This window comes from Lissotriton vulgaris, chromosome 5, assembly GCF_964263255.1.
Source record: "Lissotriton vulgaris chromosome 5, aLisVul1.2, whole genome shotgun sequence".
In the NCBI taxonomy this organism is placed as follows: Eukaryota; Metazoa; Chordata; class Amphibia; order Caudata; family Salamandridae; genus Lissotriton; species Lissotriton vulgaris.
In genome coordinates, this window is record NC_141693.1 from 1,546,447,496 (window position 1) to 1,546,469,987 (window position 22,492).

At 39.5% G+C, this 22,492-nt stretch overlaps 24 non-coding genes across 24 annotated transcripts; all 24 read right to left on the bottom strand.

Annotated features, from left to right (window-relative positions):
* Positions 1–39: 39 nt before the first annotated feature.
* On the bottom strand, positions 40–112 carry TRNAR-CCU (transfer RNA arginine (anticodon CCU)). The gene has a single exon. It is a non-coding gene; the product is annotated as a tRNA-Arg (tRNA).
* An 803-nt stretch (positions 113–915) lies between these two features.
* On the bottom strand, positions 916–988 carry TRNAR-UCG (transfer RNA arginine (anticodon UCG)). Its single transcript has one exon. It is a non-coding gene; the product is annotated as a tRNA-Arg (tRNA).
* A 644-nt stretch (positions 989–1,632) lies between these two features.
* Positions 1,633–1,705, bottom strand: TRNAR-CCU (transfer RNA arginine (anticodon CCU)). Its single transcript has one exon. It is a non-coding gene; the product is annotated as a tRNA-Arg (tRNA).
* An 803-nt stretch (positions 1,706–2,508) lies between these two features.
* TRNAR-UCG (transfer RNA arginine (anticodon UCG)) lies at positions 2,509–2,581 on the bottom strand. The gene has a single exon. It is a non-coding gene; the product is annotated as a tRNA-Arg (tRNA).
* Positions 2,582–3,225: 644 nt separating this feature from the next.
* On the bottom strand, positions 3,226–3,298 carry TRNAR-CCU (transfer RNA arginine (anticodon CCU)). The gene has a single exon. It is a non-coding gene; the product is annotated as a tRNA-Arg (tRNA).
* An 803-nt stretch (positions 3,299–4,101) lies between these two features.
* On the bottom strand, positions 4,102–4,174 carry TRNAR-UCG (transfer RNA arginine (anticodon UCG)). Its single transcript has one exon. It is a non-coding gene; the product is annotated as a tRNA-Arg (tRNA).
* A 644-nt stretch (positions 4,175–4,818) lies between these two features.
* On the bottom strand, positions 4,819–4,891 carry TRNAR-CCU (transfer RNA arginine (anticodon CCU)). Its single transcript has one exon. It is a non-coding gene; the product is annotated as a tRNA-Arg (tRNA).
* A 1,526-nt stretch (positions 4,892–6,417) lies between these two features.
* On the bottom strand, positions 6,418–6,490 carry TRNAR-CCU (transfer RNA arginine (anticodon CCU)). Its single transcript has one exon. It is a non-coding gene; the product is annotated as a tRNA-Arg (tRNA).
* Positions 6,491–8,010: 1,520 nt separating this feature from the next.
* Positions 8,011–8,083, bottom strand: TRNAR-CCU (transfer RNA arginine (anticodon CCU)). Its single transcript has one exon. It is a non-coding gene; the product is annotated as a tRNA-Arg (tRNA).
* An 803-nt stretch (positions 8,084–8,886) lies between these two features.
* TRNAR-UCG (transfer RNA arginine (anticodon UCG)) lies at positions 8,887–8,959 on the bottom strand. The gene has a single exon. It is a non-coding gene; the product is annotated as a tRNA-Arg (tRNA).
* Positions 8,960–9,603: 644 nt separating this feature from the next.
* On the bottom strand, positions 9,604–9,676 carry TRNAR-CCU (transfer RNA arginine (anticodon CCU)). The gene has a single exon. It is a non-coding gene; the product is annotated as a tRNA-Arg (tRNA).
* An 803-nt stretch (positions 9,677–10,479) lies between these two features.
* Positions 10,480–10,552, bottom strand: TRNAR-UCG (transfer RNA arginine (anticodon UCG)). Its single transcript has one exon. It is a non-coding gene; the product is annotated as a tRNA-Arg (tRNA).
* A 644-nt stretch (positions 10,553–11,196) lies between these two features.
* TRNAR-CCU (transfer RNA arginine (anticodon CCU)) lies at positions 11,197–11,269 on the bottom strand. The gene has a single exon. It is a non-coding gene; the product is annotated as a tRNA-Arg (tRNA).
* A 1,520-nt stretch (positions 11,270–12,789) lies between these two features.
* On the bottom strand, positions 12,790–12,862 carry TRNAR-CCU (transfer RNA arginine (anticodon CCU)). Its single transcript has one exon. It is a non-coding gene; the product is annotated as a tRNA-Arg (tRNA).
* Positions 12,863–13,668: 806 nt separating this feature from the next.
* On the bottom strand, positions 13,669–13,741 carry TRNAR-UCG (transfer RNA arginine (anticodon UCG)). The gene has a single exon. It is a non-coding gene; the product is annotated as a tRNA-Arg (tRNA).
* A 644-nt stretch (positions 13,742–14,385) lies between these two features.
* TRNAR-CCU (transfer RNA arginine (anticodon CCU)) lies at positions 14,386–14,458 on the bottom strand. The gene has a single exon. It is a non-coding gene; the product is annotated as a tRNA-Arg (tRNA).
* An 804-nt stretch (positions 14,459–15,262) lies between these two features.
* TRNAR-UCG (transfer RNA arginine (anticodon UCG)) lies at positions 15,263–15,335 on the bottom strand. The gene has a single exon. It is a non-coding gene; the product is annotated as a tRNA-Arg (tRNA).
* A 644-nt stretch (positions 15,336–15,979) lies between these two features.
* TRNAR-CCU (transfer RNA arginine (anticodon CCU)) lies at positions 15,980–16,052 on the bottom strand. The gene has a single exon. It is a non-coding gene; the product is annotated as a tRNA-Arg (tRNA).
* A 2,396-nt stretch (positions 16,053–18,448) lies between these two features.
* On the bottom strand, positions 18,449–18,521 carry TRNAR-UCG (transfer RNA arginine (anticodon UCG)). Its single transcript has one exon. It is a non-coding gene; the product is annotated as a tRNA-Arg (tRNA).
* Positions 18,522–19,166: 645 nt separating this feature from the next.
* Positions 19,167–19,239, bottom strand: TRNAR-CCU (transfer RNA arginine (anticodon CCU)). Its single transcript has one exon. It is a non-coding gene; the product is annotated as a tRNA-Arg (tRNA).
* An 803-nt stretch (positions 19,240–20,042) lies between these two features.
* Positions 20,043–20,115, bottom strand: TRNAR-UCG (transfer RNA arginine (anticodon UCG)). The gene has a single exon. It is a non-coding gene; the product is annotated as a tRNA-Arg (tRNA).
* A 644-nt stretch (positions 20,116–20,759) lies between these two features.
* TRNAR-CCU (transfer RNA arginine (anticodon CCU)) lies at positions 20,760–20,832 on the bottom strand. The gene has a single exon. It is a non-coding gene; the product is annotated as a tRNA-Arg (tRNA).
* Positions 20,833–21,635: 803 nt separating this feature from the next.
* Positions 21,636–21,708, bottom strand: TRNAR-UCG (transfer RNA arginine (anticodon UCG)). The gene has a single exon. It is a non-coding gene; the product is annotated as a tRNA-Arg (tRNA).
* Positions 21,709–22,352: 644 nt separating this feature from the next.
* TRNAR-CCU (transfer RNA arginine (anticodon CCU)) lies at positions 22,353–22,425 on the bottom strand. Its single transcript has one exon. It is a non-coding gene; the product is annotated as a tRNA-Arg (tRNA).
* Positions 22,426–22,492: the final 67 nt, after the last annotated feature.

The following is a 22,492-nucleotide window of genomic DNA, read 5'->3' on the forward strand; positions in this document are numbered from 1 at the left end:
ATCAATTTTTCTGGAAAAGTAAGAGTGGATATTGGTTTTCACCTCAGATGGGACTCGAACCCACAATCCCTGGCTTAGGAGGCCAGTGCCTTATCCATTAGGCCACTGAGGCACAGATAAACACTTGCAGTCTAGAGGCATTATCTAAATGTATTCAATCGTCAAACACTGGTGTCTGCACACAGGACATTTCTCAGTTCTCTCCATAAGTAAACTTCCCATTTTCATCCTCTTCCATGCCCATCTTTAACACTCTGTTCTGTGCTATAATGGAGGCTCTGCATTTCGAGCAAGTGGAGAGAAATTGGAGGAGAACCACTTTCGACTCAACACTTCTTCTTTCCTGGATGCTTTTCTCAATAACCTAGGCTTTGACAGTGGTATCAAGCCGTCCTTGTCTTCAACAGGACAAAGAAACAGGCACCAAGTCTCCTAACCAAGTTCAACCACACTCTGCAACTTAATAGACCAATGCTTTACAAATTAGCCAACTGTGTCATCAGCAAAGGCAGCCAATGTGCCAATCCTTTATAATTCTTCTGTAGTACTTTTCTTTCTCGTAGGCAAAATTAGCACTTTAACTGCACAAATCATACAGATTTTATACTTGAAGCACTCCATGGACACATACTTACACACCTTGCATTTCATCTACACACCCTTAAGCTAAAAACCCATTCTGTCAAGTCAAAATTCTGCAACCCTATTACATATTCCGTGCGTGTACATAGAAGCACTTCTTAATGCCACTAACATGAACAAGATTTTAGGCTGAAGATGCAATCTAAATGACTGTGCAGTATGTACTCCACTTCATGAATAATTAGGAATAAGAACATGAAGGCTATAAGAGTATTGGAAGAGCCTGCTTCCATTCTGAATGGAAATCTGAGTTGTGTGACCATTGGCAAAAACCGACCACGAAGGGACTTGAACCTTCAATCTTCTGATCCGAAGTCAGACGCCTTATCCATTAGGCCACGCGGTCATATGTTCTGCTGTACTTATTTTTATAATGTAGGTGGTATGCAAGGATGGGAAATATGATATTGATAGTTATTTAGGTTTACATCCTATTGTGTGTTTTCAGCTCCTTTCAATTAAAGCACTCTTTTGGATTCTATATAATGAAAATGTCACCAGTACGATAAGATTTTGTTTTCTTTTTTGCATTTAAACCTCTTTCTTCATGAGAATAAAGCTCAGTTGTACGCTTTACATAGCTCTGGATATTTCTAGAGGTGGAGAGAAACTGTTTTGACAGTAGTAAAAACTGCTCCTTTCTGGATATGCCAATTTACACACGCTCAAAGGTTGTATACGTTTCATGAATCCTGACTTGCCCTATTCAAGTAGCTGAAAGCCTGTCACCACCTCTAGAAACAACAGTTACACCAATCCAATTCAAATCATTTTTTCCAAAGGAATATCTTCTGCCGGGTCAAAGTTGCATCTGACAAAGATAGGTGTTTAAAAATCTACTTTGTAGTTTCAGAACACCAACATGACTCTGAAGAGTACAGAAGTAAAATGGTACCATTTCAAAGTTCCTAATACCACATAAGCTTCTGAGCGGAAGCATGTAATATATATATCAATTTTTCTGGAAAAGTAAGAGTGGATATTGGTTTTCACCTCAGATGGGACTCGAACCCACAATCCCTGGCTTAGGAGGCCAGTGCCTTATCCATTAGGCCACTGAGGCACAGATAAACACTTGCATTCTAGAGGCATTATTTAAATGTATTCAATCGTCAAACACTGGTGTCTGCACACAGGACATTTCTCAGTTCTCTCCATAAGTAAACTTCCCATTTTCATCCTCTTCCATCCCAGACTTTAACACTCTGTTCTGTGCTATAATGGACTCTCTGCATTTCGAGCAAGTGGAGAGAAATTGGAGGAGAACCACTCTCGACTCAACACTTCTTCTTTCCTGGATGCGTTTCTCAATAAACTGGGCTTTGACAGTGGTATCAAGCCGTCCTTGTCTTCAGCAGGACATAGAAACAGGCACCAAGTCTCCTAATCAAGTTCAACCACACTCTGCAACTTAATAGACCAATGCTTCACAAATTAGCCAACTGTGTCATCAGCAAAGGAAGCCAATGTGCCTATCCTTTATAATTCTTCTGTAGTACTTCTCTTTCTCGTAGGCAAAATTAGCACTTTAACTGAACAAATCATATAGATTTTACACTTGAAGCACTCCATGAACACATACTTACACACCTTGCATTTCATCTACACACCCTTAAGCTAAAAACCCATTCTGTCAAGTCAAAATTCTGCAACCCTATTACATATTCCCTGCGTGTACATAGAAGCACTTCTTAATGCCACTAACATGAACAAGATTTTAGGCTGAAGATGCAATCTAAATGACTGTGCAGTATGTACTCCACTTCATGAATAATTAGGAATGAGAACATGATGGCTATACGAGTATTGGAAGAGCCTGCTTCCATTCTGAACGGAAAGCTGAGTTGTGTGTCCATTGGCAAAAACCGACCACGAAGGGACTCGAACCCTCAACCTTCTGATCCGAAGTCAGACACCTTATCCATTAGGCCGCGCGGTCATATGTCCTGCTGTGCTTATTTTTATAATGTAGGCGGTATGCAATGATGGGAAATATGATATTGATAGTTATTTAGGTTTACATCCCATTGTGTGTTTTCAGCTCCTTTCAATTAAAGCACTCTTTTGGAATCTATATATAGAAAATGTCACCAGTACGATAAGCTTTTGTTTTCTTTTTTGTATTTAAACCTCTTTCTTCATGAGAATAAAGCTCAGTTGTACGCTTTACATAGCTCTGGATATTTCTAGAGGTGGAGAGAAACTGTTTTGACAGTAGTAAAAACTGCTCCTTTCTGGATATGCCAATTTACACACGCTCAAAGGTTGTATACGTTTCATGAATCCTGCCTTGCCCTATTCAAGTAGCTGAAAGCCTGTCACCACCTCTAGAAACAACAGTTACACCAATCCGATTCAAATCATTTTTTCCAAAGGAATATCTTCTGCCGGGTCAAAGTTGCATCTGACAAAGATAGGTGTTTAAAAATCTACTTTGTAGTTTCAGAACACCAACATGAGTCCGGAGAGTACAGAAGTAAAATGGTACCATTTCAAAGTTCCTAATACCTCATAAGCTTCTGAGCGGAAGCATGTAATAAATATATACATTTTTCTAGAAAAGTAATAGTGGATATTGGTTTTCACCTCAGATGGGACTCGAACCCACAATCCCTGGCTTAGGAGGCCAGTGCCTAATCCATTAGGCCACTGAGGCACAGATGAACACTTGCAGTCTAGAGGCATTATTCAAATGTATTCAATTGTCAAACACTGGTGTCTGCACACAGGACATTTCTCAGTTCTCTCCATAAGTAAACTTCCCATTTTCATCCTCTTCCATCCCCGACTTTAACACTCTGTTCTGTGCTATAATGGAGGCTCTGCATTTTGAGCAAGTGGAGAGGAATTGGAGGAGAACCACTTTCGACTCAACACTTCTTCTTTCCTGGATGCTTTTCTCAATAAACTGGGCTTTGACAGTGGTATCAAGCCGTCCTTGTCTTCAGCAGGATACAGAAACAGGCACCAAGTCTCCTAACCAAGTTCAACCACACTCTGCAACTTAATAGACCAATGCTTTACAAATTAGCCAACTGTGTCATCAGCAAAGGCAGCCAATGTGCCAATCCTTTATAATTCTTCTGTAGTACTTTTCTTTCTCGTAGGCAAACTTAGCACTTTAACTGCACAAACCATACAGATTTTTACACTTGAAGCACTCCATGAACACATACTGACACACCTTGCATTTCATCTACACACCCTTAAGCTAAAAACCCATTCGTCAAGTCAAAATTCTGCAACCCTATTACATATTCAGTGCGTGTACATAGAAGCACTTCTTAATGCCACTAACATGGACAAGATTTTAGGCTGAAGATGCAATCTAAATGACTGTGCAGTATGTACTCCACTTCAGGAATAATTAGGAATGAGAACATGATGGCTATACGAGTATTGGAAGAGCCTGCTTCCATTCTGAACGGAAAGCTGATTTGTGTGTCCATTGGCAAAAACCGACCACGAAGGGACTCGAACCCTCAACCTTCTGATCCGAAGTCAGACACCTTATCCATTAGGCCGCGCGGTCATATGTCCTGCTGTGCTTATTTTTATAATGTAGGTGGTATGCAAGGATGGGAAATATGATATTGATAGTTATTTAGGTTTACATCCCATTGTGTTTTTTCAGCTCCTTTCAATTAAAGCACTCTTTTGGAATCTATATAATGAGAATGTCACCAGTACGATAAGCTTTTGTTTTCTTTTTTGCATTTAAACCTCTTTCTTCATGAGATTAAAGCTCAGTTGTATGCTTTACATAGCTCTGGATATTTCCAGAAGTGGAGAGAAACTGTTTTGACAGTAGTACAAACTGCTCCTTTCTGGATATGCCAATTTACACACGCTCAAAGGTTGTATACGTTTCATGAATCCTGCCTTGCCCTATTCAAGTAGCTGAAAGCCTGTCACCACCTCTAGAAACAACAGTTACACCAATCCAATTCAAATCATTTTTTCCAAAGGAATATCTTCTGCCGGGTCAAAGTTGCATCTGACAAAGATAGGTGTTTAAAAATCTACTTTGTAGTTTCAGAACACCAACATGAGTCCGGAGAGTACAGAAGTAAAATGGTACCATTTCAAAGTTCCTAATACCTCATAAACTTCTGAGCGGAAGCATGTAATAAATATATAAATTTTTCAAGAAAAGTAATACTGGATATTCGTTTTCACCTCAGATGGGACTCGAACCCACAATCCCTGGCTTAGGAGGCCAGTGCCTTATCCATTAGGCCACTGAGGCACAGATGAACACTTTCAGTCTAGAGGCATTATTTAAATGTATTCAATTGTCAAACACTGGTGTCTGCAAACACAGGACATTTCTCAGTTCTCTCCATAAGTAAACTTCCCATTTTCATCCTCTTCCATCCCCTACTTTAACACACTGGTCTGTGCTATAATGGAGGCTCTGCATTTCGAGCAAGTGGAGAGAAATTGGAGGAGAACCACTTTCGACTCAACACTTCTTCTTTCCTGGATGCTTATCTCAATAAAATGGGCTTTGACAGTGGTATCAAGCCGTCCTTGTCTTCAGCAGGACACCGAAACAGGCACCAAGTCTCCTAACCAAGTTCAACCACACTCTGCAACTTAATAGACCAATGCTTTACAAATTAGCCAACTGTGTCATCAGCAAAGGCAGCCAATGTGCCAATCCTTTATAATTCTTCTGTAGTACTTCTCTTTCTCGTAGGCAAAATTAGCACTTTAACTGCACAAATCATACAGATTTTACACTTGAAGCACTCCATGAACACATGCTTACACACCTTGCATTTCATCTACACACCCTTAAGCTAAAAACCCATTCTGTCAAGTCAAAATTCTGCAACCCTATTACATATTCAGTGCGTGTACATAGAAGCACTTCTTGATGCCACTAACATGAACAAGATTTTAGGCTGAAGATGCAATCTAAATGACTGTGCAGTATGTACTCCACTTCATGAATAATTAGGAATGAGAACATGATGGCTATAAGAGTATTGGAAGAGCCTGCTTCCATTCTGAATGGAAATCTGAGTTGTGTGACCATTGGCAAAAACCGACCTCTGAAGGGACTCGAGCCCTCAATCTTCTGATACGAAGTCAGACGCCTTATACATTAGGCCAAGCGGTCATATGTCCTGCTGTGCTTATTTTTATAATGTAGGTGGTATGCAAGGATGGGAAATATGATATTGATAGTTATTTTAGGTTTACATCCCATTGTGTGTTCTCAGCTCCTTTCAATTAAAGCACTCTTTTGGAATCTATATAATGAGAATGTCACCAGTTTGATAAGCTTTTGTTTTCTTTTTTGCATTTAAACCTCTTTCTTCATGAGATTAAAGCTCAGTTGTATGCTTTACATAGCTCTGGATATTTCCAGAAGTGGAGAGAAACTGTTTTGACAGTAGTACAAACTGCTCCTTTCTGGATATGCCAATTTACACACGCTCAAAGGTTGTATACGTTTCATGAATCCTGACTTGCCCTATTCAAGTAGCTGAAAGCCTGTCACCACCTCTAGAAACAACAGTTACACCAATCCAATTCAAATCATTTTTTCGAAAAAGGTATATCTTCTGCCGGGTTAAAGTTGCATCTTACAAAGATAGGTGTTTAAAAATCTACTTTGTAGTTTCAGAACACCAACATGACTCTGAAGAGTACCGAAGTAAAATGGTACCATTTCAAAGTTCCTAATACCACATAAGCTTCTGAGCGGAAGCATGTAATAAATATATCAATTTTTCTGGAAAAGTAAGAGTGGATATTGGTTTTCACCTCAGATGGGACTCGAACCCACAATCCCTGGCTTAGGAGGCCAGTGTCTTATCCATTAGGCCACTGAGGCACAGATAAACATTTGCAGTCTACAGGCATTATTTTAATGTATTCAATCGTCAAACACTGGTGTCTGCACACAGGACATTTCTCAGTTCTCTCCATAAGTAAACTTCCCATTTTCATCCTCTTCCATCCCCGACTTTAACACTCTGTTCTGTGCTATAATGGAGGCTCTGCATTTCGCGCAAGTGGAGAGAAATTGGAGGAGAACCACTTTCGACTCAACACTTCTTCTTTCCTGGATGCTTTTCTCAATAAACTGGGCTTTGACAGTGGTATCAAGCTGTCCTTGTCTTTAGCGGGACACAGAAACAGGCACCAAGTCTCCTAACCAAGTTCAACCACACTCTGCAACTTAATAGACCAATGCTTCACAAATTAGCCAACTGTGTCATCAGCAAAGGCAGCCAATGTGCCAATCCTTTATAATTCTTCTGTAGTACTTCTCTTTCTCGTAGGCAAAATTAGCACTTTAACTGCACAAATCATACAGATTTTACACTTGAAGCACTCCATGGACACATACTTACACACCTTGCATTTCATCTACACACCCTTAAGCTAAAAACCCATTCTGTCAAGTCAAAATTCTGCAACCCTATTACATATTCAGTGCATGTACATAGAAGCACTTCTTAATGCCACTAACATGGACAAGATTTTAGGCTGAAGATGCAATCTAAATGACTGTGCAGTATGTACTCCACTTCATGAATAATTAGGAATGAGAACATGATGGCTATAAGAGTATTGGAAGAGCCTGCTTCCATTCTGAACGGAAAGCTAAGTTGTGTGACCATTGGCAAAAACCGACCACAAAGGGACTCCAACCCTCAATCTTCTGATCCGAAGTCAGACGCCTTATCCATTAGGCCACGCGGTCATATGTCTTGCTGTGCTTATTTTTATAATGTAGGTGGTATGCAAGGATGGGAAATATGATATTGATAGTTATTTAGGTTTACATCCCATTGTGTTTTTTCAGCTCCTTTCAATTAAAGCACTCTTTTGGAATCTATATAATGAGAATGTCACCAGTACGATAAGCTTTTGTTTTCTTTTTTGCATTTAAACCTCTTTCTTCATGAGAATAAAGCTCAGTTGTATGCTTTACATAGCTCTGGATATTTCTATAAGTGGAGAGAAACTGTTTTGACAGTAGTAAAAACTGCTCCTTTCTGGATATGCCAATTTACACACGCTCAAAGGTTGTATACGTTTCATGAATCCTGACTTGCCCTATTCAAGTAGCTGAAAGCCTGTCACCACCTCTAGAAACAACAGTTACACCAATCCAATTCAAATCATTTTTTCCAAAGGAATATCTTCTGCCGGGTCAAAGTTGCATCTGACAAAGATAGGTGTTTAAAAATCTACTTTGTAGTTTCAGAACACCAACATGACTCTGAAGAGTACAGAAGTAAAATGGTACCATTTCAAAGTTCCTAATACCTCATAAGCTTCTGAGCGGAAGCATGTAATAAATATATACATTTTTCTAGAAAAGTAATAGTGGATATTGGTTTTCACCTCAGATGGGACTCGAACCCACAATCCCTGGCTTAGGAGGCCAGTGCCTTATCCATTAGGCCACTGAGGCACAGATAAACACTTGCAGTCTAGAGGCATTATTTAAATGTATTCAATCGTCAACCACTGGTGTCTGCACACAGGACATTTCTCAGTTCTCTCCATTAGTAAACTTCCCATTTTCATCCTCTTCCATCCCCGACTTTAACACTCTGTTCTGTGCTATAATGGAGGCTCTGCATTTCGAGCAAGTGGAGAGAAATTGGAGGAGAACCACTTTCGACTCAACACTTCTTCTTTCCTGGATGCTTTTCTCAATAAACTAGGCTTTGACAGTGGTATCAAGCCGTCCTTGTCTTCAGCAGGACACAGAAACAGGCACCAAGTCTCCTAACCAAGTTCAACCACACTCTGCAACTTAATAGACCAATGCTTTACAAATTAGCCAACTGTGTCATCAGCAAAGGCAGCCAATGTGCCAATCCTTTATAATTCTTCTGTAGTACTTCTCTTTCTCGTAGGCAAAATTAGCACTTTAACTGCACAAATCATACAGATTTTACACTTGAAGCACTCCATGAACACATGCTTACACACCTTGCATTTCATCTACACACCCTTAAGCTAAAAACCCATTCTGTCAAGTCAAAATTCTGCAACCCTATTACATATTCAGTGCGTGTACATAGAAGCACTTCTTAATGCCACTAACATGAACAAGATTTTAGGCTGAAGATGCAATCTAAATGACTGTGCAGTATGTACTCCACTTCATGAATAATTTGGAATGAGAACATGATGGCTATAAGAGTATTGGAAGAGCCTGCTTCCATTCTGAATGGAAAGATGAGTTGTGTGACCATTGGCAAAAACCGACCACGAAGGGACTCGAACCCTCAATCTTCTGATCCGAAGTCAGACACCTTATCCATTAGGCCACACGGGCATATGTCCTGCTGTGCTTATTTTTATAATGTAGGTGGTATGCAAAGATGGGAAATATGATATTGATAGTTATTTAGGTTTACATCCCATTGTGTTTTTTCAGCTCCTTTCAATTAAAGCACTCTTTTGGAATCTATATAATGAGAATGTCACCAGTACGATAAGCTTTTGTTTTCTTTTTTGCATTTTAACCTCTTTCTTCATGAGATTAAAGCTCAGTTGTATGCTTTACATAGCTCTGGATATTTCCAGAAGTGGAGAGAAACTGTTTTGACAGTAGTACAAACTGCTCCTTTCTGGATATGCCAATTTACACACGCTCAAAGGTTGTATACGTTTCATGAATCCTGACTTGCCCTATTCAAGTAGCTGAAAGCCTGTCACCACCTCTAGAAACAACAGTTACACCAATCCAATTCAAATCATTTTTTCCAAAGGAATATCTTCTGACGGGTCAAAGTTGTATCCGACAAAGATAGGTGTTTAAAAATCTACTTTGTAGTTTCAGAACACCAACATGACGCTGAAGAGTACAGAAGTAAAATGGTACCATTTCAAAGTTCCTAATACCTCATAAGCTTCTGAGCGGAAGCATGTAATAAATATATCAATTTTTCTGGAAAAGTAAGAGTGGATATTGGTTTTCACCTCAGATGGGACTCGAACCCACAATCCCTGGCTTAGGAGGCCAGTGCCTTATCCATTAGGCCACTGAGGCACAGATAAACACTTGCAGTCTAGAGGCATTATCTAAATGTATTCAATCGTCAAACACTGGTGTCTGCACACAGGACATTTCTCAGTTCTCTCCATAAGTAAACTTCCCATTTTCATCCTCTTCCATGCCCAACTTTAACACTCTGTTCTGTGCTATAATGGAGGCTCTGCATTTCGAGCAAGTGGAGAGAAATTGGAGGAGAACCACTTTCGACTCAACACTTCTTCTTTCCTGGATGCTTTTCTCAATAAACTAGGCTTTGACAGTGGTATCAAGCCGTCCTTGTCTTCAGCAGGACACAGAAACAGGCACCAAGTCTCCTAACCAAGTTCAACCACACTCTGCAACTTAATAGACCAATGCTTTACAAATTAGCCAACTGTGTCATCAGCAAAGGCAGCCAATGTGCCAATCCTTTATAATTCTTCTGTAGTACTTCTCTTTCTCGTAGGCAAAATTAGCACTTTAACTGCACAAATCATACAGATTTTACACTTGAAGCACTCCATGAACACATGCTTACACACCTTGCATTTCATCTACACACCCTTAAGCTAAAAACCCATTCTGTCAAGTCAAAATTCTGCAACCCTATTACATATTCAGTGCGTGTACATAGAAGCACTTCTTAATGCCACTAACATGAACAAGATTTTAGGCTGAAGATGCAATCTAAATGACTGTGCAGTATGTACTCCACTTCATGAATAATTTGGAATGAGAACATGATGGCTATAAGAGTATTGGAAGAGCCTGCTTCCATTCTGAATGGAAAGATGAGTTGTGTGACCATTGGCAAAAACCGACCACGAAGGGACTCGAACCCTCAATCTTCTGATCCGAAGTCAGACACCTTATCCATTAGGCCACACGGTCATATGTCCTGCTGTGCTTATTTTTATAATGTAGGTGTTATGCAAAGATGGGAAATATGATATTGATAGTTATTTAGGTTTACATCCCATTGTGTTTTTTCAGCTCCTTTCAATTAAAGCACTCTTTTGGAATCTATATAATGAGAATGTCACCAGTACGATAAGCTTTTGTTTTCTTTTTTGCATTTTAACCTCTTTCTTCATGAGATTAAAGCTCAGTTGTATGCTTTACATAGCTCTGGATATTTCCAGAAGTGGAGAGAAACTGTTTTGACAGTAGTACAAACTGCTCCTTTCTGGATATGCCAATTTACACACGCTCAAAGGTTGTATACGTTTCATGAATCCTGACTTGCCCTATTCAAGTAGCTGAAAGCCTGTCACCACCTCTAGAAACAACAGTTACACCAATCCAATTCAAATCATTTTTTCCAAAGGAATATCTTCTGACGGGTCAAAGTTGTATCCGACAAAGATAGGTGTTTAAAAATCTACTTTGTAGTTTCAGAACACCAACATGACGCTGAAGAGTAGAGAAGTAAAATGGTACCATTTCAAAGTTCCTAATACCTCATAAGCTTCTGAGCGGAAGCATGTAATAAATATATCAATTTTTCTGGAAAAGTAAGAGTGGATATTGGTTTTCACCTCAGATGGGACTCGAACCCACAATCCCTGGCTTAGGAGGCCAGTGCCTTATCCATTAGGCCACTGAGGCACAGATAAACACTTGCAGTCTAGAGGCATTATCTAAATGTATTCAATCGTCAAACACTGGTGTCTGCACACAGGACATTTCTCAGTTCTCTCCATAAGTAAACTTCCCATTTTCATCCTCTTCCATGCCCATCTTTAACACTCTGTTCTGTGCTATAATGGAGGCTCTGCATTTCGAGCAAGTGGAGAGAAATTGGAGGAGAACCACTTTCGACTCAACACTTCTTCTTTCCTGGATGCTTTTCTCAATAACCTAGGCTTTGACAGTGGTATCAAGCCGTCCTTGTCTTCAACAGGACAAAGAAACAGGCACCAAGTCTCCTAACCAAGTTCAACCACACTCTGCAACTTAATAGACCAATGCTTTACAAATTAGCCAACTGTGTCATCAGCAAAGGCAGCCAATGTGCCAATCCTTTATAATTCTTCTGTAGTACTTTTCTTTCTCGTAGGCAAAATTAGCACTTTAACTGCACAAATCATACAGATTTTATACTTGAAGCACTCCATGGACACATACTTACACACCTTGCATTTCATCTACACACCCTTAAGCTAAAAACCCATTCTGTCAAGTCAAAATTCTGCAACCCTATTACATATTCCGTGCGTGTACATAGAAGCACTTCTTAATGCCACTAACATGAACAAGATTTTAGGCTGAAGATGCAATCTAAATGACTGTGCAGTATGTACTCCACTTCATGAATAATTAGGAATAAGAACATGAAGGCTATAAGAGTATTGGAAGAGCCTGCTTCCATTCTGAATGGAAATCTGAGTTGTGTGACCATTGGCAAAAACCTACCACGAAGGGACTTGAACCTTCAATCTTCTGATCCGAAGTCAGACGCCTTATCCATTAGGCCACGCGGTCATATGTTCTGCTGTACTTATTTTTATAATGTAGGTGGTATGCAAGGATGGGAAATATGATATTGATAGTTATTTAGGTTTACATCCTATTGTGTGTTTTCAGCTCCTTTCAATTAAAGCACTCTTTTGGATTCTATATAATGAAAATGTCACCAGTACGATAAGATTTTGTTTTCTTTTTTGCATTTAAACCTCTTTCTTCATGAGAATAAAGCTCAGTTGTACGCTTTACATAGCTCTGGATATTTCTAGAGGTGGAGAGAAACTGTTTTGACAGTAGTAAAAACTGCTCCTTTCTGGATATGCCAATTTACACACGCTCAAAGGTTGTATACGTTTCATGAATCCTGACTTGCCCTATTCAAGTAGCTGAAAGCCTGTCACCACCTCTAGAAACAACAGTTACACCAATCCAATTCAAATCATTTTTTCCAAAGGAATATCTTCTGCCGGGTCAAAGTTGCATCTGACAAAGATAGGTGTTTAAAAATCTACTTTGTAGTTTCAGAACACCAACATGACTCTGAAGAGTACAGAAGTAAAATGGTACCATTTCAAAGTTCCTAATACCACATAAGCTTCTGAGCGGAAGCATGTAATAAATATATAAATTTTTCAAGAAAAGTAATACTGGATATTCGTTTTCACCTCAGATGGGACTCGAACCCACAATCCCTGGCTTAGGAGGCCAGTGCCTTATCCATTAGGCCACTGAGGCACAGATGAACACTTTCAGTCTAGAGGCATTATTTAAATGTATTCAATTGTCAAACACTGGTGTCTGCAAACACAGGACATTTCTCAGTTCTCTCCATAAGTAAACTTCCCATTTTCATCCTCTTCCATTCCCTACTTTAACACACTGGTCTGTGCTATAATGGAGGCTCTGCATTTCGAGCAAGTGGAGAGAAATTGGAGGAGAACCACTTTCGACTCAACACTTCTTCTTTCCTGGATGCTTATCTCAATAAAATGGGCTTTGACAGTGGTATCAAGCCGTCCTTGTCTTCAGCAGGACACCGAAACAGGCACCAAGTCTCCTAACCAAGTTCAACCACACTCTGCAACTTAATAGACCAATGCTTTACAAATTAGCCAACTGTGTCATCAGCAAAGGCAGCCAATGTGCCAATCCTTTATAATTCTTCTGTAGTACTTTTCTTTCTCGTAGGCAAAATTAGCACTTTAACTGCACAAATCATACAGATTTTTACACTTGAAGCACTCCATGAACACATACTTACACACCTTGCATTTCATCTACACACCCTTAAGCTAAAAACCCATTCTGTCAAGTCAAAATTCTGCAACCCTATTACATATTCAGTGCGTGTACATAGAAGCACTTCTTAATGCCACTAACATGGACAAGATTTTAGGCTGAAGATGCAATCTAAATGACTGTGCAGTATGTACTCCACTTCATGAATAATTAGGAATGAGAACATGATGGCTATAAGAGTATTGGAAGAGCCTGCTTCCATTCTGAACGGAAAGCTGAGTTGTGTGTCCATTGGCAAAAACGGACCACGAAGGGACTCGAACCCTCAATCTTCTGATCCGAAGTCAGACACCTTATCCATTAGGCCACGCGGTCATATGTCCTGCTGTGCTTATTTTTATAATGTAGGTGGTATGCAAGGATGGGAAATATGATATTGATAGTTATTTAGGTTTACATCCCATTGTGTTTTTTCAGCTCCTTTCAATTAAAGCACTCTTTTGGAATCTATATAATGAGAATGTCACCAGTACGATAAGCTTTTGTTTTCTTTTTTGCATTTAAACCTCTTTCTTCATGAGATTAAAGCTCAGTTGTATGCTTTACATAGCTCTGGATATTTCTAGAGGTGGAGAGAAACTGTTTTGACAGTAGTACAAACTGCTCCTTTCTGGATATGCCAATTTACACACGCTCAAAGGTTGTATACGTTTCATGAATCCTGCCTTGCCCTATTCAAGTAGCTGAAAGCCTGTCACCACCTCTAGAAACAACAGTTACACCAATCCAATTCAAATCATTTTTTCCAAAGGAATATCTTCTGCCGGGTCAAAGTTGCATCTGACAAAGATAGGTGTTCAAAAATCTACTTTGTAGTTTCAGAACACCAACATGAGTCCGGAGAGTACAGAAGTAAAATGGTACCATTTCAAAGTTCCTAATACCTCATAAGCTTCTGAGCGGAAGCATGTAATAAATATATAAATTTTTCAAGAAAGGTAATACTGGATATTGGTTTTTACCTCAGATGGGACTCGAACCCACAATCCCTGGCTTAGGAGGCCAGTGCCTTATCCATTAGGCCACTGAGGCACAGATGAACACTTGCAGTCTAGAGGCATTATTTAAATGTATTCAATCGTCAAACACTGGTGTCTGCACACAGGACATTTCTCAGTTCTCTCCATAAGTAAACTTCCCATTTTCATCCTCTTCCATCCCCGACTTTAACACTCTGTTCTGTGCTATAATGGAGGCTCTGCATTTCGCGCAAGTGGAGAGAAATTGGAGGAGAACCACTTTCGACTCAACACTTCTTCTTTCCTGGATGCTTTTCTCAATAAACTGGGCTTTGACAGTGGTATCAAGCCGTCCTTGTCTTCAGCAGGACATAGAAACAGGCACCAAGTCTGCTAACCAAGTTCAACCACACTCTGCAACTTAATAGACCAATGCTTTACAAATTAGCCAACTGTGTCATCAGCAAAGGCAGCCAATGTGCAAAACCTTTATAATTCTTCTGTAGTACTTTTCTTTCTCGTAGGCAAAATTAGCACTTTAACTGCACAAATCATACAGATTTTTACACTTGAAGCACTCCATGAACACATACTTACACACCTTGCATTTCATCTACACACCCTTAAGCTAAAAACCCATTCTGTCAAGTCAAAATTCTGCAACCCTATTACATATTCAGTGCGTGTACATAGAAGCACTTCTTAATGCCACTAACATGGACAAGATTTTAGGCTGAAGATGCAATCTAAATGACTGTGCAGTATGTACTCCACTTCATGAATAATTTGGAATGAGAACATGATGGCTATAAGAGTATTGGAAGAGCCTGCTTCCATTCTGAATGGAAAGATGAGTTGTGTGACCATTGGCAAAAACTGACCACGAAGGGACTCGAACCCTCAATCTTCTGATCCGAAGTCAGACACCTTATCCATTAGGCCACACGGTCATATGTCCTGCTGTGCTTATTTTTATAATGTAGGTGGTATGCAAGGATGGGAAATATGATATTGATAGTTATTTAGGTTTACATCCCATTGTGTTTTTTCAGCTCCTTTCAATTAAAGCACTCTTTTGGAATCTATATAATGAGAATGTCACCAGTACGATAAGCTTTTGTTTTCTTTTTTGCATTTTAACCTCTTTCTTCATGAGATTAAAGCTCAGTTGTATGCTTTACATAGCTCTGGATATTTCCAGAAGTGGAGAGAAACTGTTTTGACAGTAGTACAAACTGCTCCTTTCTGGATATGCCAATTTACACACGCTCAAAGGTTGTATACGTTTCATGAATCCTGACTTGCCCTATTCAAGTAGCTGAAAGCCTGTCACCACCTCTAGAAACAACAGTTACACCAATCCAATTCAAATCATTTTTTCCAAAGGAATATCTTCTGACGGGTCAAAGTTGTATCCGACAAAGATAGGTGTTTAAAAATCTACTTTGTAGTTTCAGAACACCAACATGACGCTGAAGAGTACAGAAGTAAAATGGTACCATTTCAAAGTTCCTAATACCTCATAAGCTTCTGAGCGGAAGCATGTAATAAATATATCAATTTTTCTGGAAAAGTAAGAGTGGATATTGGTTTTCACCTCAGATGGGACTCGAACCCACAATCCCTGGCTTAGGAGGCCAGTGCCTTATCCATTAGGCCACTGAGGCACAGATAAACACTTGCAGTCTAGAGGCATTATCTAAATGTATTCAATCGTCAAACACTGGTGTCTGCACACAGGACATTTCTCAGTTCTCTCCATAAGTAAACTTCCCATTTTCATCCTCTTCCATGCCCAACTTTAACACTCTGTTCTGTGCTATAATGGAGGCTCTGCATTTCGAGCAAGTGGAGAGAAATTGGAGGAGAACCACTTTCGACTCAACACTTCTTCTTTCCTGGATGCTTTTCTCAATAACCTGGGCTTTGACAGTGGTATCAAGCCGTCCTTGTCTTCAGCAGGACAAAGAAACAGGCACCAAGTCTCCTAACCAAGTTCAACCACACTCTGCAACTTAATATACCAATGCTTTGCAAATTAGCCAACTGTGTCATCAGCAAAGGCAGCCAATGTGCCAATCCTTTATAATTCTTCTGTAGTACTTTTCTTTCTCGTAGGCAAAATTAGCACTTTAACTACACAAATCATACAGATTTTACACTTGAAGCACTCCATGAACACATACTTACACACCTTGCATTTCATCTACACACCCTTAAGCTAAAAACCCATTCTGTCAAGTCAAAATTCTGCAACCCTATTACATATTCAGTGCATGTACATAGAAGCACTTCTTAATGCCACTAACATGGACAAGATTTTAGGCTGAAGATGCAATCTAAATGACTGTGCAGTATGTACTCCACTTCATGAATAATTAGGAATGAGAACATGATGGCTATAAGAGTATTGGAAGAGCCTGCTTCCATTCTGAACGGAAAGCTGAGTTGTGTGACCATTGGCAAAAACCGACCACAAAGGGACTCCAACCCTCAATCTTCTGATCCGAAGTCAGACGCCTTATCCATTAGGCCACGCGGTCATATGTCTTGCTGTGCTTATTTTTATAATGTAGGTGGTATGCAAGGATGGGAAATATGATATTGATAGTTATTTAGGTTTACATCCCATTGTGTTTTTTCAGCTCCTTTCAATTAAAGCACTCTTTTGGAATCTATATAATGAGAATGTCACCAGTACGATAAGCTTTTGTTTTCTTTTTTGCATTTAAACCTCTTTCTTCATGAGATTAAAGCTCAGTTGTATGCTTTACATAGCTCTGGATATTTCTAGAAGTGGAGAGAAACTGTTTTGACAGTAGTAAAAACTGCTCCTTTCTGGATATGCCAATTTACACACGCTCAAAGGTTGTATACGTTTCATGAATCCTGACTTGCCCTATTCAAGTAGCTGAAAGCCTGTCACCACCTCTAGAAACAACAGTTACACCAATCCAATTCAAATCATTTTTTCCAAAGGAATATCTTCTGCCGGGTCAAAGTTGCATCTGACAAAGATAGGTGTTTAAAAATCTACTTTGTAGTTTCAGAACACCAACATGACTCTGAAGAGTACAGAAGTAAAATGGTACCATTTCAAAGTTCCTAATACCACATAAGCTTCTGAGCGGAAGCATGTAATAAATATACCAATTTTTCTGGAAAAGTAAGAGTGGATATTGGTTTTCACCTCAGATGGGACTCGAACCCTCAATCCCTGGCTTAGGAGGCCAGTGCCTTATCCATTAGGCCACTGGGGCACAAATAAACACTTGCAGTCTAGAGGCATTATTTAAATGCATTCAATCGTCAAACACTGGTGTCTGCACACAGGACATTTCTCAGTTCTCTCCATAAGTAAACTTCCCATTTTCATCCTCTTCCATCCCCGACTTTAACACTCTGTTCTGTGCTATAATGGACTCTCTGCATTTCGAGCAAGTGGAGAGAAATTGGAGGAGAACCACTCTCGACTCAACACTTCTTCTTTCCTGGATGCGTTTCTCAATAAACTGGTCTTTGACAGTGGTATCAAGCCGTCCTTGTCTTCAGCAGGACACAGAAACAGGCACCAATTCTCCTAACCAAGTTCAACCACACTCTGCAACTTAATAGACCAATGCTTCACAAATTAGCCAACTGTGTCATCAGCAAAGGCAGCCAATGTGCCAATCCTTTATAATTCTTCTGTAGTACTTCTCTTTCTCGTAGGCAAAATTAGAACTTTAACTGCACAAATCATACAGATTTTACACTTGAAGCACTCCATGAACACATACTTACACACCTTGCATTCCATCTACACACCCTTAAGCTAAAAACCAATTCTGTCAAGTCAAAATTCTGCAACCCTATTACATATTCCGTGCGTGTACATAGAAGCACTTCTTAATGCCACTAACATGAACAAGATTTTAGGCTGAAGATGCAATCTAAATGACTGTGCAGTATGTACTCCACTTCATGAATAATTAGGAATGAGAACATGATGGCTATAAGAGTATTGGAAGAGCCTGCTTCCATCCTGAATGGAAATCTGAGTTGTGTGACCATTGGCAAAAACCGACCACGAAGGGACTCGAACCCTCAATCTTCTGATCCGAAGTCAGACGCCTTATCCATTAGGCCACGCGGTCATATGTCCTGCTGTACTTATTTTTATAATGTAGGTGGTATGCAAGTATGGGAAATATGATATTGATAGTTATTTAGGTTTACATCCCATTGTGTGTTTTCAGCTCCTTTCAATTAAAGCACTCTTTTGGAATCTATATAATGAAAATGTCACCAGTACGATAAGCTTTTGTTTTCTTTTTTGCATTTAAACCTCTTTCTTCATGAGAATAAAGCTCAGTTGTATGCTTTACATAGCTCTGGATATTTCTAGAGGTGGAGAGAAACTGTTTTGACAGTAGTAAAAACTGCTCCTTTCTGGATATGCCAATTTACACACGCTCAAAGGTTGTATACGTTTCATGAATCCTGACATTGCCCTATTCAGGTAGCTGAAAGCCTGTCACCACCTCTAGAAACAACAGTTACACCAATCCAATTCAAATAATTTTTTCCAAAGGAATATCTTCTGCCGGGTCAAAGTTGCATCTGACAAAGATAGGTGTTTAAAAATCTACTTTGTAGTTTCAGAACACCAACATGACTCTGAAGAGTACAGAAGTAAAATGGTACCATTTCAAAGTTCCTAATACCACATAAGCTTCTGAGCGGAAGCATGTAATAAATATATCAATTTTTCTGGAAAAGTAAGAGTGGATATTGGTTTTCACCTCAGATGGGACTCGAACCCACAATCCCTGGCTTAGGAGGCCAGTGCCTTATCCATTAGGCCACTGAGGCACAGATAAACACTTGCAGTCTAGAGGCATTATTTAAATGCATTCAATCGTCAAATACTGGTGTCTGCACACAGGACATTTCTCAGTTCTCTCCATAAGTAAACTTCCCATTTTCATCCTCTTCCATCCCCGACTTTAACACTCTGTTCTGTGCTATAATGGAGGCTCTGCATTTCGAGCAAGTGGAGAGAAATTGGAGGAGAACCACTTTTGACTCAACACTTCTTCTTTCCTGGATGCTTTTCTCAATAAACTGGGCTTTGACAGTGGTATCAAGCCGTCCTTGTCTTCAGCAGGACACAGAAACAGGCACCAAGTCTCCTAACCAAGTTCAACCACACTCTGCAACTTAATAGACCAATGCTTCACAAATTAGACAACTGTGTCATCAGCAAAGGCAGCCAATGTGCCTATCCTTTATAATTCTTCTGTAGTACTTTTCTTTCTCGTAGGCAAAATTAGCACTTTAACTGCACAAATCATACAGATTTTATACTTGAAGCACTCCATGGACACATACTTACACACCTTGCATTTCATCTACACACCCTTAAGCTAAAAACCCATTCTGTCAAGTCAAAATTCTGCAACCCTATTACATATTCCGTGCGTGTACATAGAAGCACTTCTTAATGCCACTAACATGAACAAGATTTTAGGCTGAAGATGCAATCTAAATGACTGTGCAGTATGTACTCCACTTCATGAATAATTAGGAATGAGAACATGATGGCTATAAGAGTATTGGAAGAGCCTGCTTCCATTCTGAATGGAAATCTGAGTTGTGTGACCATTGGCAAAAACCGACCACGAAGGGACTCGAACCCTCAATCTTCTGATACGAAGTCAGACGCCTTATCCATTAGGCCACGCGGTCATATGTCCTGCTGTGCTTATTTTTATAATGTAGGTGGTATGCAAGGATGGGAAATATGATATTGATAATTATTTAGGTTTACATCCCATTGTGTGTTTTCAGCTCCTTTCAATTAAAGCACTCTTTTGGAATCTTTATAATGAAAATTTCTCCAGTACGATAAGCTTTTGTTTTCTTTTTTGCATTTAAACCTCTTTCTTCATGAGAATAAAGCTCAGTTGTATGCTTTACATAGCTCTGGATATTTCTAGAGGTGGAGAGAAACTGTTTTGACAGTAGTAAAAACTGCTCCTTTCTGGATATGCCAATTTACACACGCTCAAAGGTTGTATACGTTTCATGAATCCTGACTTGCCCTATTCAAGTAGCTGAAAGCCTGTCACCACCTCTAGAAACAACAGTTACAGCAATCCAATTCAAATCATTTTTTCCAAAGGAATATCTTCTGCCGGGTCAAAGTTTCATCTGACAAAGATAGGTGTTTAAAAATCTACTTTGTAGTTTCAGAACACCAACATGACTCTGAAGAGTACAGAAGTAAAATGGTACCATTTCAAAGTTCCTAATACCCCATAAGCTTCTGAGCGGAAGCATGTAATAAATATATCAATTTTTCTGGAAAAGTAAGAGTGGATATTGGTTTTCACCTCAGATGGGACTCGAACCCACAATCCCTGGCTTAGGAGGCCAGTGCCTTATGCATTAGGCCACTGAGGCACAAATAAACACTTGCAGTCTAGAGGCATTATTTAAATGCATTCAATCGTCAAACACTGGTGTCTGCACACAGGACATTTCTCAGTTCTCTCCATAAGTAAACTTCCCATTTTCATCCTCTTCCATCCCCGACTTTAACACTCTGTTCTGTGCTATAATGGACTCTCTGCATTTCGAGCAAATGGAGAGAAATTGGAGGAGAACCACTCTCGATTCAACACTTCTTCTTTCCTGGATGCGTTTCTCAATAAACTGGTCTTTGACAGTGGTATCAAGCCGTCCTTGTCTTCAGCAGGACACAGAAACAGGCACCAATTCTCCTAACCAAGTTCAACCACACTCTGCAACTTAATAGACCAATGCTTCACAAATTAGCCAACTGTGTCATCAGCAAAGGCAGCCAATGTGCCAATCCTTTATAATTCTTCTGTAGTACTTCTCTTTCTCGTAGGCAAAATTAGCACTTTAACTGCACAAATCATACAGATTTTACACTTGAAGCACTCCATGAACACATACTTACACACCTTGCATTTCATCTACACACCCTTAAGCTAAAAACCCATTATGTCAAGTCAAAATTCTGCAACCCTATTACATATTCCGTGCGTGTACATAGAAGCACTTCTTAATGCCACTAACATGAACAAGATTTTAGGCTGAAGATGCAATCTAAATGACTGTGCAGTATGTACTCCACTTCATGAATAATTAGGAATAAGAACATGATGGCTATAAGAGTATTGGAAGAGCCTGCTTCCATTCTGAATGGAAATCTGAGTTGTGTGACCATTGGCAAAAACCGACCACGAAGGGACTCGAACCCTCAATCTTCTGATACGAAGTCAGACGCCTTATCCATTAGGCCACGCGGTCATATGTCCTGCTGTGCTTATTTTTATAATGTAGGTGGTATGCAAGGATGGGAAATATGATATTGATAGTTATTTAGGTTTACATCCCATTGTGTGTTTTCAGCTCCTTTCAATTAAAGCACTCTTTTGGAATCTATATAATGAAAATGTCTCCAGTACGATAAAGTTTTGTTTTCTTTTTTGCATTTAAACCTCTTTCTTCATGAGAATAAAGCTCAGTTGTATGCTTTACATAGCTCTGGATATTTCTAGAGGTGGAGAGAAACTGTTTTGACAGTAGTAAAAACTGCTCCTTTCTGGATATGCCAATTTACACACGCTCAAAGGTTGTATACGTTTCATGAATCCTGACTTGCCCTATTCAAGTAGCTGAAAGCCTGTCACCACCTCTATAAACAACAGTTACACCAATCCAATTCAAATCATTTTTTCCAAAGGAATATCTTCTGCCGGGTCAAAGTTTCATCTGACAAAGATAGGTGTTTAAAAATCTACTTTGTAGTTTCAGAACACCAACATGACTCTGAAGAGTACCGAAGTAAAATGGTACCATTTCAAAGTTCCTAATACCACATAAGCTTCTGAGCGGAAGCATGTAATAAATATATCAATTTTTCTGGAAAAGTAAGAGTGGATATTGGTTTTCACCTCAGATGGGACTCGAACCCACGATCCCTGGCTTAGGAGGCCAGTGTCTTATCCATTAGGCCACTGAGGCACAGATAAACATTTGCAGTCTAGAGGCATTATTTAAATGTATTCAATCGTCAAACACTGGTGTCTGC